This window comes from Vulpes lagopus, chromosome 7, assembly GCF_018345385.1.
Source record: "Vulpes lagopus strain Blue_001 chromosome 7, ASM1834538v1, whole genome shotgun sequence".
Lineage (NCBI taxonomy): Eukaryota > Metazoa > Chordata > Mammalia > Carnivora > Canidae > Vulpes > Vulpes lagopus.
In genome coordinates this window covers 112,612,800-112,625,074 of record NC_054830.1, presented here as the reverse complement: position 1 = coordinate 112,625,074, position 12,275 = coordinate 112,612,800, and the positions used below count along the sequence as shown (strand labels likewise).

At 34.8% G+C, this 12,275-nt stretch overlaps 1 protein-coding gene across 7 annotated transcripts in view; it reads right to left on the bottom strand.

The window, feature by feature from the left end:
• Positions 1-12,275, bottom strand: part of RAPGEF6 (Rap guanine nucleotide exchange factor 6) — a 186,534-nt gene that overhangs the window by 106,395 nt on the left and 67,864 nt on the right. The window lies entirely within an intron of this gene.

The following is a 12,275-nucleotide window of genomic DNA, read 5'->3' as shown; positions in this document are numbered from 1 at the left end:
AAAATACATGATCATTTATGAACTTAGGTTTCCATAAGATCTAAGAATTATATTTTTGGCAAAAACTTCAAAAGAATTCACGCAAAAAAATTTTCATTTAAATGTAAAATTAAGTCTCAAAAATAAAAATAAGCATGACTAGCTTTCCAAACATAAATCATGGAAAACATATATAGGTTGATTTTCAGGCACCAATGTATTTTTTTCAATTTAATTATTTTAAATAAACTACAGTGGGTTGGAGTTTCAACACGATGGTAAGCATTCAAGAACAAATTAAAGTCTAATTGCAATCATTCATTTTTTTAAAATATAAAAATGGTAGCAGATATTCTAGGTAAATGAAGCCAAACAATTCTTAAAGATAATTTTTAAGACAAGTCTTTTATACATTAGTAACATGACTCAAGAGTATTTCAGTTTCAATGGCAGATAATAATTACATCCACGTATGGTACCAACAGGATAAACTACAACCAAATCAAAAACAAAATCATAATGGTCATTTCCCTACCATTTTATAATAAATCATGCTGACTGCACACAAAGGAGGGCCTCAAGCTGAGCAAGGGAGAGCCATCTCTAAGCTGCTTTAAGAAACTGCTGCCCTGTGTGTGAAATTCAATACACTAAATGCCATATGTTGGAAACTACTGTAGTAAATACGAACTCAGTAAAAGAACAACTCTCTTTTCTTTTAGTGTGCACTGTAAGTGAAGATGACATCATCCTTTTCCTTGTTCTACCAATCATCTCATAGTATCTGTCATTCTGGGGAACTGTATGGTGAACATTGCATGCAGAATAACCCTGTGTCAACAATACCATGAAAGAAACACGGGTCAAATCCTACATTCAGCCTATGAATCCACCAGCATTCTGAGGATATGCTGGACCACATGATTTCTTCAAAAAAAAAAAAAAAATGACATAGGCTTCTAATTAATGAAAGAATTAACATATTTTGAAGAGAATAGTAATTTGTCGAATAACTAAAAATATGATTAGGTGAATAAGCACTTTTTCACTTCTATCATTTTTAGAATTTTACTGTGATCTCATTCCATTAACTTACCAATTCAAATGAAGTAATCACAGCAAGGGAGAGTGCCCTGATCTACACATTATCTAGGAACCATCACCACAGGATAGCCATTTAAGAGTACATTTCCCCTGCATATGAAACACCATGATGCTAGGCCACATAAGATGAAATCTTTGGCTTCATAAAATAAAGCAACCCACATATGTTGGCTCTGCAAAGCTTCAAACCATTACAAAATATTTTTTATAAAAAGGTAATGCTGTGTAGTTAATAATTAAAATTTATGTTAACTAACAATCTCTCAACAAAAATAAAACCCAAAACATCTGAGATAATGCACAGAAAGCCATAAATGAGGTTTGATAGTTATTAAACTATAAATAGAGTTTTTACTTAATAAGCCAAAAACACTGAAAAGGAGGGAAATAAAGGTCATTCAGGAAAAGGTAATTTATCAGAGGATATACATTCTAGACATTATAAAAACAACCAACCAACAATAAAAACCATATTTATAGTAATCTCAGGCAGAGTGTTACTGTTTATTCCCCATCTACACAATTAAATACTATAATCACAACTTAGAGAAACCAAACTCAAAAGCAGGTGAAGAACAAAAGAAAAATTATGTAGTTTATTATGTAGTTTCACGAAACAAAATAAACAGGCCACTCATTTCTGCATTTTAGTTTTAAGTATCTAGTCTTTAAAATACAAAATGCTAAATGTGCTGATATATACAGTAAAAACACTTTAATCCTCTTGGAGAATGAATGACCCTTTACTGAAATGTCAGAGAGGTAACATACAAGCCCTTTGAAAGGATCATAGCAAGCTTTCCCATCTCTTCATCACCCCTTGCTTAACTCGAACATTTGAAATGAATCTTCATTAAGTTATCAGACACGGTTAATTCTAATTACTGGTGCCCCTCAGGAATTCTTGCTTTTAAACTGCATTCTATCTATTGCTCAGCCTTTCTGAAAAAAGGGAAGCCAGAGTATCAACATTCTCCTCCTGTTCTTCTATAAGAAAGAGTGTGCTTCAGCACACTATCATACATGTCCACTAAATGGTCAGCACCATGGTGATGAAAATCCTGCTACAGCTACCAGCAGGACACATAAGCACTATGAAATATGACCCTTCCTTAGGGAGTGATTGAGGAAGAAAAAGCAAAGGAGAGGGAAGCCTTCATCATCAACTTAGGTGATGTAAGCTTCTATAATTAGAAGCAGTGAAACCGAAGGAACAATAAAAAGGCACACCATGCTTCCACTTTCCCCTACACTATGCAGTCACAGAAAGTATTTTTCACTCATTCACTCACATACACATATAGGTAAATAAAGAATACACTCTACATGTAATCAGTCAAGTGTGCTACCTACCATATGCAAACCTAATGTGAAGTTTTAAAATAGTATTATTTTCTTCAAAATATGAGGTCTACCCAATAATTACAATAGAGCACTATATAAACATAACTGGAAAAACAAATCTTATTTAAAAAATGAAACTACTGAGAATACCGTCTCCATCTATAGATTCCCAGAATATATCTGAGATCAACTTGAAATCACTTCTCTAATTTTAAATACTACATTTTCTAGTACAATAAAAGCCAAATGCTGAATCAGCACAGTTTTCTGAACAGGTAACAAATCAAACAAAATGGCAAGAACAATCAGCATTTATCTGTTTGCTATGTCTCAGTACTTATTATCTCTTCCAATTGGAATGCTCTTAAAAATCATTACCTTGGACCACTGGTATACATTAATAACAGAGATGCTTCAAAAAAATCTTCAAAAGAGCTTTCTTTAGCAACTATTGTATAAAGTGCTTCAAGTATGTTAAAAAATGTTTCCAATTCTGGTTCCCTGGGCAGGTCCATAAGAATTAGTGTCACCTTTAAGAGAGGAAGAGGTACCCCAGGCCAATAAAACAGCATGCCCTGCCCTCCTTGAGCTCCCAACACTATTGAAGTTCATAAAAAGTGAATGATAAAGACAATTTCTTTTTTTTATGATTTTATTTATTTATTAATGAGAGACAGAGAGAGAGAGAGAGGCAGAGACCTAGCCAGAGGGAGAAGTAGGCTCCATGCAGGGAGCCTGAAGTGGGACTTGATCCTGGGACTCCAGGATCACGCTCTGGGTTGAAGGGAGGCGCTAAACACCTGAGCTACCCAGACGTCCTTAAAATGACTAAGTTGCAATACTAATGCAGAGCCTTAAAAATAATTTTTATATCCTTAATCTAGGAATTTAACTTTCACAAATAAATCCTAGAGTCCATTTATTCATGAGTTGTCTCCAACTGGAAAAAAAGCAGAAGCTACATGAGAATATTGTTACACTCAAATAATGTAATATTGCTGTTAAATAATATTAGTAAAAGTAAAATATTGCTAAATTTTACTAAAAAACAGTAAAATATTACTAAAAAAATAATGTTTGGTGAAAAATTTAGTTGCCTGAGAAGTAGAAATATAGTATATATAAATATTCAACATTATCTAAATTAGAAGATGTGAATTAATCAAGATACTTTTAAAAGTCGCTAGCAACAACAGCTACCTCTGGATTGAGGATGACAGCAAATTTCGTAATGTTCTCCTTTGGTTTTACATTTCTACGATGAGCATTTTTTTTCACAATTAAAAAAAAAATCTGCTCCAGGCAAGCATTTGACCTTAGCTTGATTATATATTATCACCCCTTTGCTTTTTCTCTTTTTGTGGACTCAGGATCCTGTAAGTAGGTACAAGAACTTCCTATCAAGAATTATTTATTATTTCCTAGAAGGCAAATGGGACGCAGAAATTTCCTGGGAAAGGTTAGATACTCATGAATGAAGAGAGAAAAGTCCTCTTCTGTAATTAAGATTCAGAGCATCACAGAATACACTGTCCAGAGCTCTAGTATAAGGTAGTATGGCTCTAGTATACAAGTACACTTATAAAAGAGGCCTCCCAAAACTCCACAGCCATTTCCATAACGTGAGCCGACAATGAGTGGTCAGCAGTCTGTAAGCTCAGAGAGCCTTCAGCAGAACCCAAACATGTCTGAACTCTTGTCTTAAAATTCCAGCCTCTAGAATTTTAAGAAATAAATATGTGTTATTTATGAACCACTCAGTCTGTAGTATTTTGTTACAGCAGCATGAACAGACTAAAGAGGAAATTTCAGCAATCACATGTTTAGACCAAAGTCCTATAATTTCTAATGAACTTGTCAGGGGTCAGGATCCTAGTTCTTACCACAGGAATGGCTTGATCAGTAAGACATGCACAGGGGCACCTGAATGGCTTAGCAGTTGAGTGTCTACCTTCAGCTCAGGGCTTGATCCTGGGATGGAGTCCCACATTGGGCTCCCCGCAGGGAGCCTGCTTCTCCTCTGCCTATGTCTCAGCCTCTCTCTGTGTCTCTCTCTCATGAATAAATAAACAAAATCTTAAAAAAAAATATATATATATATATATAAAATACACACAGGGATGCCTGGGTGGCTCAGTGGTTGAGCACCTGCCTTCGGCTCAGGGTGGGATCCTGGAGTCCCAGGGTTGAGTCTCACAAAGGTCTCCCTGCATGGAGCCTGCTTCTCTCTGCCTATGTCTCTGCCTCTCTCTGTGTGTCTCTCATAAATAAACAAAATATTAAAAAAGAAAAAAAAAAAGACATGAACAGACTCTACAAAGCCAAACACATTCTGCTAAAAAACTTAAGATGTCACATGCATGGCGAAGTAGAAGAATATACCCACTATTCAGTGCACCAACAAAAAGGCGGTTAAATGATCTGATCTGGTCCTAATAATCAGTTGTACTGACAATTACGTCTTAATCTTGCTAAATATGCTCTGAATCCAAACAAAACAATGAGCACTGCAGAAAAGCAGGGAATGTAAGGTGCAATCAGAGAGGGAGCAAATGAGCAAGAGCTGCTCCATTATAATTTGTATGTCTAAAATCATACAGTAGCTTCTAGAGTATCATACCATGCCTACCACCTGCTATATTTCCCTAGAACAATGGACTGGGTAGAAAAAAAAATATATGTAAAGAAAGGTGAGCAAAAGGAAGCCCTCAAAATTTAAAACCACGAAGAATGAGGTTGCCATGAAATCCTCTTTCTAGGTGTCTTTTTGGGAAGAGTCCAATGGCTCCATTCATATGAAAGTGCTATGATGGACAAAGAGAAAAACAAGGCCAGTAGCTTATGCTGTGCCTAAGAATATAAAAGCACCCTAAGCAATATAGGGAGCAAGAGAGAAAAAATTATTCTGTGGTCTACTCTGGAATATAGGATCAAGAGGAAGTTAACACACACTACATACATACACTGTTCATTATTCAAAAATACAGAAGAAATGGACAATGAATAAAAAAGACTCTAATTTCATAAATGAAGTACCCAAACACCAACAAGAGTTTTCAAACCTTTAAAGAATGTCCTTGTTTATATTTGGGTCAATAAGGTTTCCAAAAAAGTGAGTGAAAATGTTTTCTGATATTTTGGAGATCGATTTCAAGTTAAATAAAGTCATACTTGATGCTTGAATTCAGTGAAACCAAGATACTTCATCCCTATTCGTCCTGCCTTAATTTTACTGTTTAACTTCACATAAATATATCAACATTAAAAATTTGAATCATTACATTTGAAAAACGTTTACCACTATAGACTATTTAAAACACAGCAATCAGCTTTATGTAAAAAACAGACATCTGAGAAATTCTTAAAGTTATTCATTTTGTTTTCTGTTATCTTTGGAACAGAAAGAATTATATGAGCACACTGCATGTAAATATAACACCCTATGGGTCCAATGAGAAGTGCACTCTATGAATAGAAAATGTTAAGAAAGACTTCTCTCCAAAGAGATCAATAAATGATGTCTTGGGAACTGAGCAGGACTTGTCAGGAGGACATAGTAGACCATTCTGAATAAAAGGAGCAAATATTAAAATTCAAAATGATTTGTTAAAGGACAGAATTACCTTAGGTAAAGAAGTCTCTAAGAACCTCCCAGGGGGAGAGAAAAAATGAAGGGATATTCAGCAAATAATGAGGCCAGAAAGCTAAAAGGACTAACTGGTGCCAAATGAAGAAGAAATTTAAAAACAACCTGATCTTGAAACTTTTTAAAATAAAAAAATTTTGAGATACATTTCTAACATATTATTTATAAACTAACATGTATTCCTAGCAAAAATATTTTGTGCTCATTATGAAATACACACAAATCCCCAGAAATTTAATTTTTTATTTTTTAAAGATTTTATTTATTTATTTAAAAGGAAGACAGCTGGGATGCCTCGGTGGCTCAGTGGTTGAACGTCTGACTTTGCCCCAGGGCATGACCTTGAGATCCGGGATCGAGTCCCACATCATGTTCCTTGCAGGGAGACTGATTCTCCCTTGGCTTGTGTGTCTCTGACTCTCTCTCTCTCTATCTCTCATGAACAAATAAATAAAATCTTTAAAAGAAAAAAAAAAGAGGAAGAGAGTAAAAGAGGGCATGGGCATAGGAGAGAGGGAGGAGAAGGCTCCCTGCAGAGCAGGGAACCCGATGTGGGGGCTCATTCCTAGAACCACAAGATCATGACCTGAAACAAAGGCAGACACCCAACCACCTGAGCCTGAGCCCCCCATGCACCTCATTCCCAGAAATTCAAAAGGATAAGATAATACTACATATAAATATAAACTCTATTTTCTTCCTCTATCCTGGGGACTACTTTGTGATCCACGTCTTAAGACATATGGACTAACCTACTGGCCTTGCTAGCTACTAACAGAAAAAAGACCTCCAAATCAGTAATTCCAAAACCAGTCATCAGTTTTGGCTAGACAGCCCTGTCATCATTTAACTGGATTCTAGCCACTTGTCGTGTACAGTAAAGCAACTTCAATTACTTTCATATGCATTTAATAACCACTTTATCTTTTAAGGTTGGATGATGAAAATGCCTTGTTTGAAGTGAGCTACTATGAATAAACACTACAAAAAAAAAAAAACTGGGTGGGGGTAGGAGCATTAGTAGGCTGAACGCTGGTTGTCCTAACTTCAAGCCAGATTGATTTTCTTTTTCCCCTTGTTGTAATTCTTTAGCTTGTTTTTCAATGTATTAATATACTTAAACATTTTGGTAAACACATTTTACATTAATGTATGAAACATATAAATAGGAAAGCTATTTTATATGCAACAATAAAGACCGAGTTTTTACAATAGGAATAGAAGCTGCTGACATAATGAATGGTTTTCACAGCCCCAAACACTAGGCAGAACCTTCTATATAAAATCTCTCATTTAATCCTTTGACAAATTTATAAGTTAATTATCAAAAGAGAAGTAGGAAGGTTACACAATGTGCCCAAAGTAACACAGGAACCTAAACAATCTGATAGAAAAAAAGACACTCTTACTTTCCTTGATAGGCAATAAGCTTGGAAGGTAAAATGATGATGGTTCCCATTTTCAAGGCAGGTTATATCCTGATGGGAGAAGTGAACATCTGAAGAAACCATTAGAATGCAGTCTAATGCATGGTCACAAGCATATATACGGAATACTGTGAGAATGCAGAGATGTGTACCTTACCCCTTCTCAGGACAAAATCATGGAGTTCTCCCATGCAAGAACATGGAACTGAGTCTTGTAGATGATTAGGATTTTGCCAAGACGACTAAGAATAAAAGATCATTCTAAGTAACAGGAACAGTAGATGTAAGAGATGTATAAGCAAACAGGTTTCTCACCCCTCAACACACACACACACACACACAGTAATCACCTTGCAATATAGTTTGTATATCAAATCATGTTGTACACCTTAAACTTACAGTGTTATATGCAAATTTTATCTCAATAAAGCTGAAAATAAATAAAAACATGGTTCCATTAAGGGTCAGCAAATTTGTTCAGCTTGACTAAAAAGCAGAGAATACATAGGAACAGAGAAAAACATAAAGTTGAAGAGGAGGACAAAGTTCAGATCTGTGCTGTCCAATATGGTAACTAGTAGCCACATGTGGTTACTTACATGTCAATTATTTGCAATTAAAATTTTAAATTAAAATTCTCAGTCATACTAGCTACATCTTAAGTCCTCAATAGCCACTTGGGGCTAGTTACTATCACCAATTTGGAAACTGATATAAATTATTTCTATCACTGTGGGAAGTTTTTTTTTTTTTTTTAAGTTTTTATTTATTGATTTTAGAGAGAGTGAGTGCAAGCAGGGGGAAGCACAGAGGGAGAGGGGGAGAACCCCAAGTAGACTCCCTACTGAGCACAGAACCCAATGTGCCTCTCTATCTCAGGACCCTGAGATCATGACCTGAATGGAAATTAAGAGTTGGACGCTTAACCCACTGAGACACCCAGGCACCCTAATGCTAATACAACAGTTCTAAAAAGAATGGCAGTGAACACTAAGGCAATGACACAGGGAAACTGAAAGGAGAGGAGTGTATAAATCTTGAAACATTTGAGAGGAAGCATCTACAGATATTATTGACCCATTAAACTATAAGTGTGTATAACATGTTTCATGTTCTTCAGCAACCCCCCCATAAGACAGGCAGACCTAATATTACCATCTTCGTTTTTTGAGGTACAGCAACCAAACCATGGAGGGTTTAGATGAAATGCCCCAATTATACAGTACGTACGGAAGAATTCAAGACAGATGGCTCATATAAATGCTAAACTATTTTCAGTTGGCATAATTACCCATTTTACTCACTGAATATTACTCCAATTACCTTTTTGCTATTTATAAATATGAAATACACCTTCCTCAAATAGCTAAAATATTCTTACTGAGAATATTCAAAAGCATTTAAATCTGTTGAAAACTATGAGAGCAATACCCAATGGAGTTTCAAAAACGTTGAAACATGTTATAGACATGCTCTTTTTAACATTAAGGAAAAAAAACATTCACTTTCACATTAAAATTATGGCTCTCATCTTTATATAAAGCACTGTATGACAAAACTATGAAAATAATTCATAAAAATAAACCATCTTTTTCAATCCTTCTAAGCATTCAATTAGAGAATAAAATATGCAAATTTTGTCTTCCTAAAACTTTGATGTACAGATTGTGTACTAGTAATAATTGTGATAAAGACAACAGTAGCAAAAAATTCTGTACATCTTTAAGAATTTCTGATCTTCAGCATTTTAGCAAGGAAAAGTTGACGATGGTGAGGAAATGAAAAAAGAAACTATCAAATCTGCACTGCTGTCTAGAAGAAAAAAATGATTTTTGATCTTTCTCTCTAAATTGCTGACAGTAAAAGAAAGGAATTCAAAGACTCTAGGGTAGCCATAAAACCAATTTTCTACTGGATGTTTTAACAAATACTAATTAAGATTTTTGCTACACAGTATCCTTTATATAGCAAACTCCCAATATGTAGGTATTTGGTCAGACATACAGGTTTTTACCTACTGCTAACATTAATGAAAAGTAAATGAAAACCTCTTAAAATGCTTTCCAAATTTCCGGAAATATATCCATGTTAGAAAAAAAAAGCAAGCAGAAACTATTATTTCAAGAAATAGTGAATTTATGTAACATCAACAAAAATCCTTTTTCAACTCAGTCTTATAGTTAAATAACTACCCTGAATCAGCTTGAGCTCTCCCCTCTGCCAAATTCCTGACAGTACTTAGTAGGTTAAGTACTTAAAACTAGCTATGCAAGACTTTAAATTCAACAATGCCACACTTCACTTACAATCATCAAGCAGTGTGCCTGTTGCACTTTCTGGTCTACACAAGAAACCAGCATATCCTTAAGAGGATAACTTTCAGTACACATGGGAATTAGAAGTAAATGACTCAGGAGCATAAGCCACAGTTACGTACAGAAAATTCAGAATTTGCCTAGGCTTCATGACATGACACCAAAAAAAATCTAAGAACACACCAGAGCTGAGACTGGAGTAAATGATCAAAATACACACACAGACTATGCACTCTAGCTTGGATAAGGAAAACCAAATAATACAATTAAAAATAATTTAATAATTCTACTTCCCAGAATTTTTCTAAAGAAACCAATATCTGTCCATCTGTAACCACAAAGATAATTAGCATGTTAGTTTAAAGAAATAAATACTAAAAAAAATCTAAATGATCAAATACTGGGGAGTAAATAAATTATGGCAATTGTTATAATGGAGTACCATGACACTCTCAAGAGTAATATAAAAAAAATGTTTTCTTAAGAGTTTATTTATTTATTTATTCACGAGAGACACAGAGAAACAGAGGCAGAGACATAGGCAGAGGGAGAAACAGGCTCCATGCAGGGAGCCCAATGTGGGACTCCATCCCAGGACTCCAGGATCACGCCCTGAGCCATAGGCAGACGCTTAACTGCTGAGCCACCCAGGCATCCCCCTCAAAAATTTTTAATAGCATTCAAACATGCTCATATTACACAACTAAGTTTTATAATGTTATCATATATTTAAGTCTTAAAAAGCTAGCCAAAAAGCTTACATTTGTATCTCTATGTGAAAAAACCTTTACCAAGAATATATAAAATGTCATCAATGGTTACATAACTGGGCAGAATGACTAGTCAGTTAACTTTTAATCTTTCCAAAACAGACACATATTACTTGTATAATACTGTAAACTTGTTAGTTTAAATCAATTTATTATAGGGGAATTTATTATATAAAAAGAAATTATTTCATAATAGGAACAGGAAATGAAGTTTATGTGCCTCTAGATGTGGCAAAAAAAAAAAATTAGGAGACTATTTCATGTTATTCTTTGTTGTTAGAAACAGAATGTATGGAACCAATGACATAAGGCAAATGTAACTAAATCCTTAGAGTTGCCTTAAATTTAGCACTTATTCACTATACACAACTTCCTACATAATCCTCCTTACTCCTTGATATGGAAGGAGAAATTTCTGTTTTGACAACCAAATGAATTAAACATACCTTTGGGAATTTTGTTGCAATTAATCTTTAAACTCTTTTTGTATTTTGGCGGGATCATGACTTCTTTGAAAATTGATAAAATACTCCTGGACTTATCTTTTTTTTTTTTCTGTTAAGATCTGAATATAGAAAGGTGTTGAACTACAACTGGAATGTTAATGAGTGCAAATTTCAGCAAGTCTGCCATGTTCCCAGTGAAACTCTGATCTGAAAGAATTATACAAAACCATACTTCCTAGGCATAGGGACTTCCCATGGAAAGAGATAAAGTTCAGAAAGTACACAGTTGTGCTATAAAGGCTGTTTTCTATTTTAATATATGCTTTGAAAACACAAGGGCATTAGAAGAAGAAGAGCATGTAAGGTCCAAGTTATGTACTCAAAGATCCTGGGCAATAGCCTGCAAGGTATAATAGGATGTAAGATGTTCAGAGATTACATCAGCTACCTGAGAGCACTGTTCTTGATTAAGAGCTCAAATCTAATGATTTTTATTTTTTTATTTATTTGAGAGAGAGAGGGAGAGAAATAGAAAGCAGGAACAGGGGAGAAAGCTAAGGGGGAGAGGGAGAAGCAGACTCCCCGCTAAGAAGTGAGCCCAAGAGGCTCAATCCCATGACTCTGAGATCATGACCTGAGATGAAGGCAGATGCTTATTAATCCACTGAACCACCCAGGAACCCCTAGCCTTTCTTCTCGATTCAAGTTTTTTAGTTTAAAGTGAAGTTCACTATAATTACAAAACTAAAGACTTCTGGAGAAACAGCTGATGTTTCTTCTAGTGTTACAAAACCTAAAGCTAATTATTTCTTCTGCTTCTCCTTCTTCAATATTTGCATGTAAAAACATATCACTAACACTTGCTTGTTTCTGCACTAACACAGAGTATTTGTATTTCTCCCACACCACAAGGAAAAAATTGATGCATTTCTTTTGTATCCCTTAGAGCATATCAGGAAAAAAATTTCCCAATAAGTCTATTGCCTGAGTTCTCAGAACTCTTACCTATATTTCATTCAGACAATAAAAAGGCAAGAAAATCCACAAATAAGGTCTAAAAAGATATGGAAAGAATGTTTTTTTACATTATTTAAAACAAAACCAAAGCCAAAACAAAACTCCCACTGGAAGAGCATTTCTACCAAGCTCAACTTAGCGCAAGTATTTTAAAAAATTATATATATTTACCTGCTCTAAAATTTTATATGTTAAGCCGTAAGTATTGATATTACTAAAAATACGTG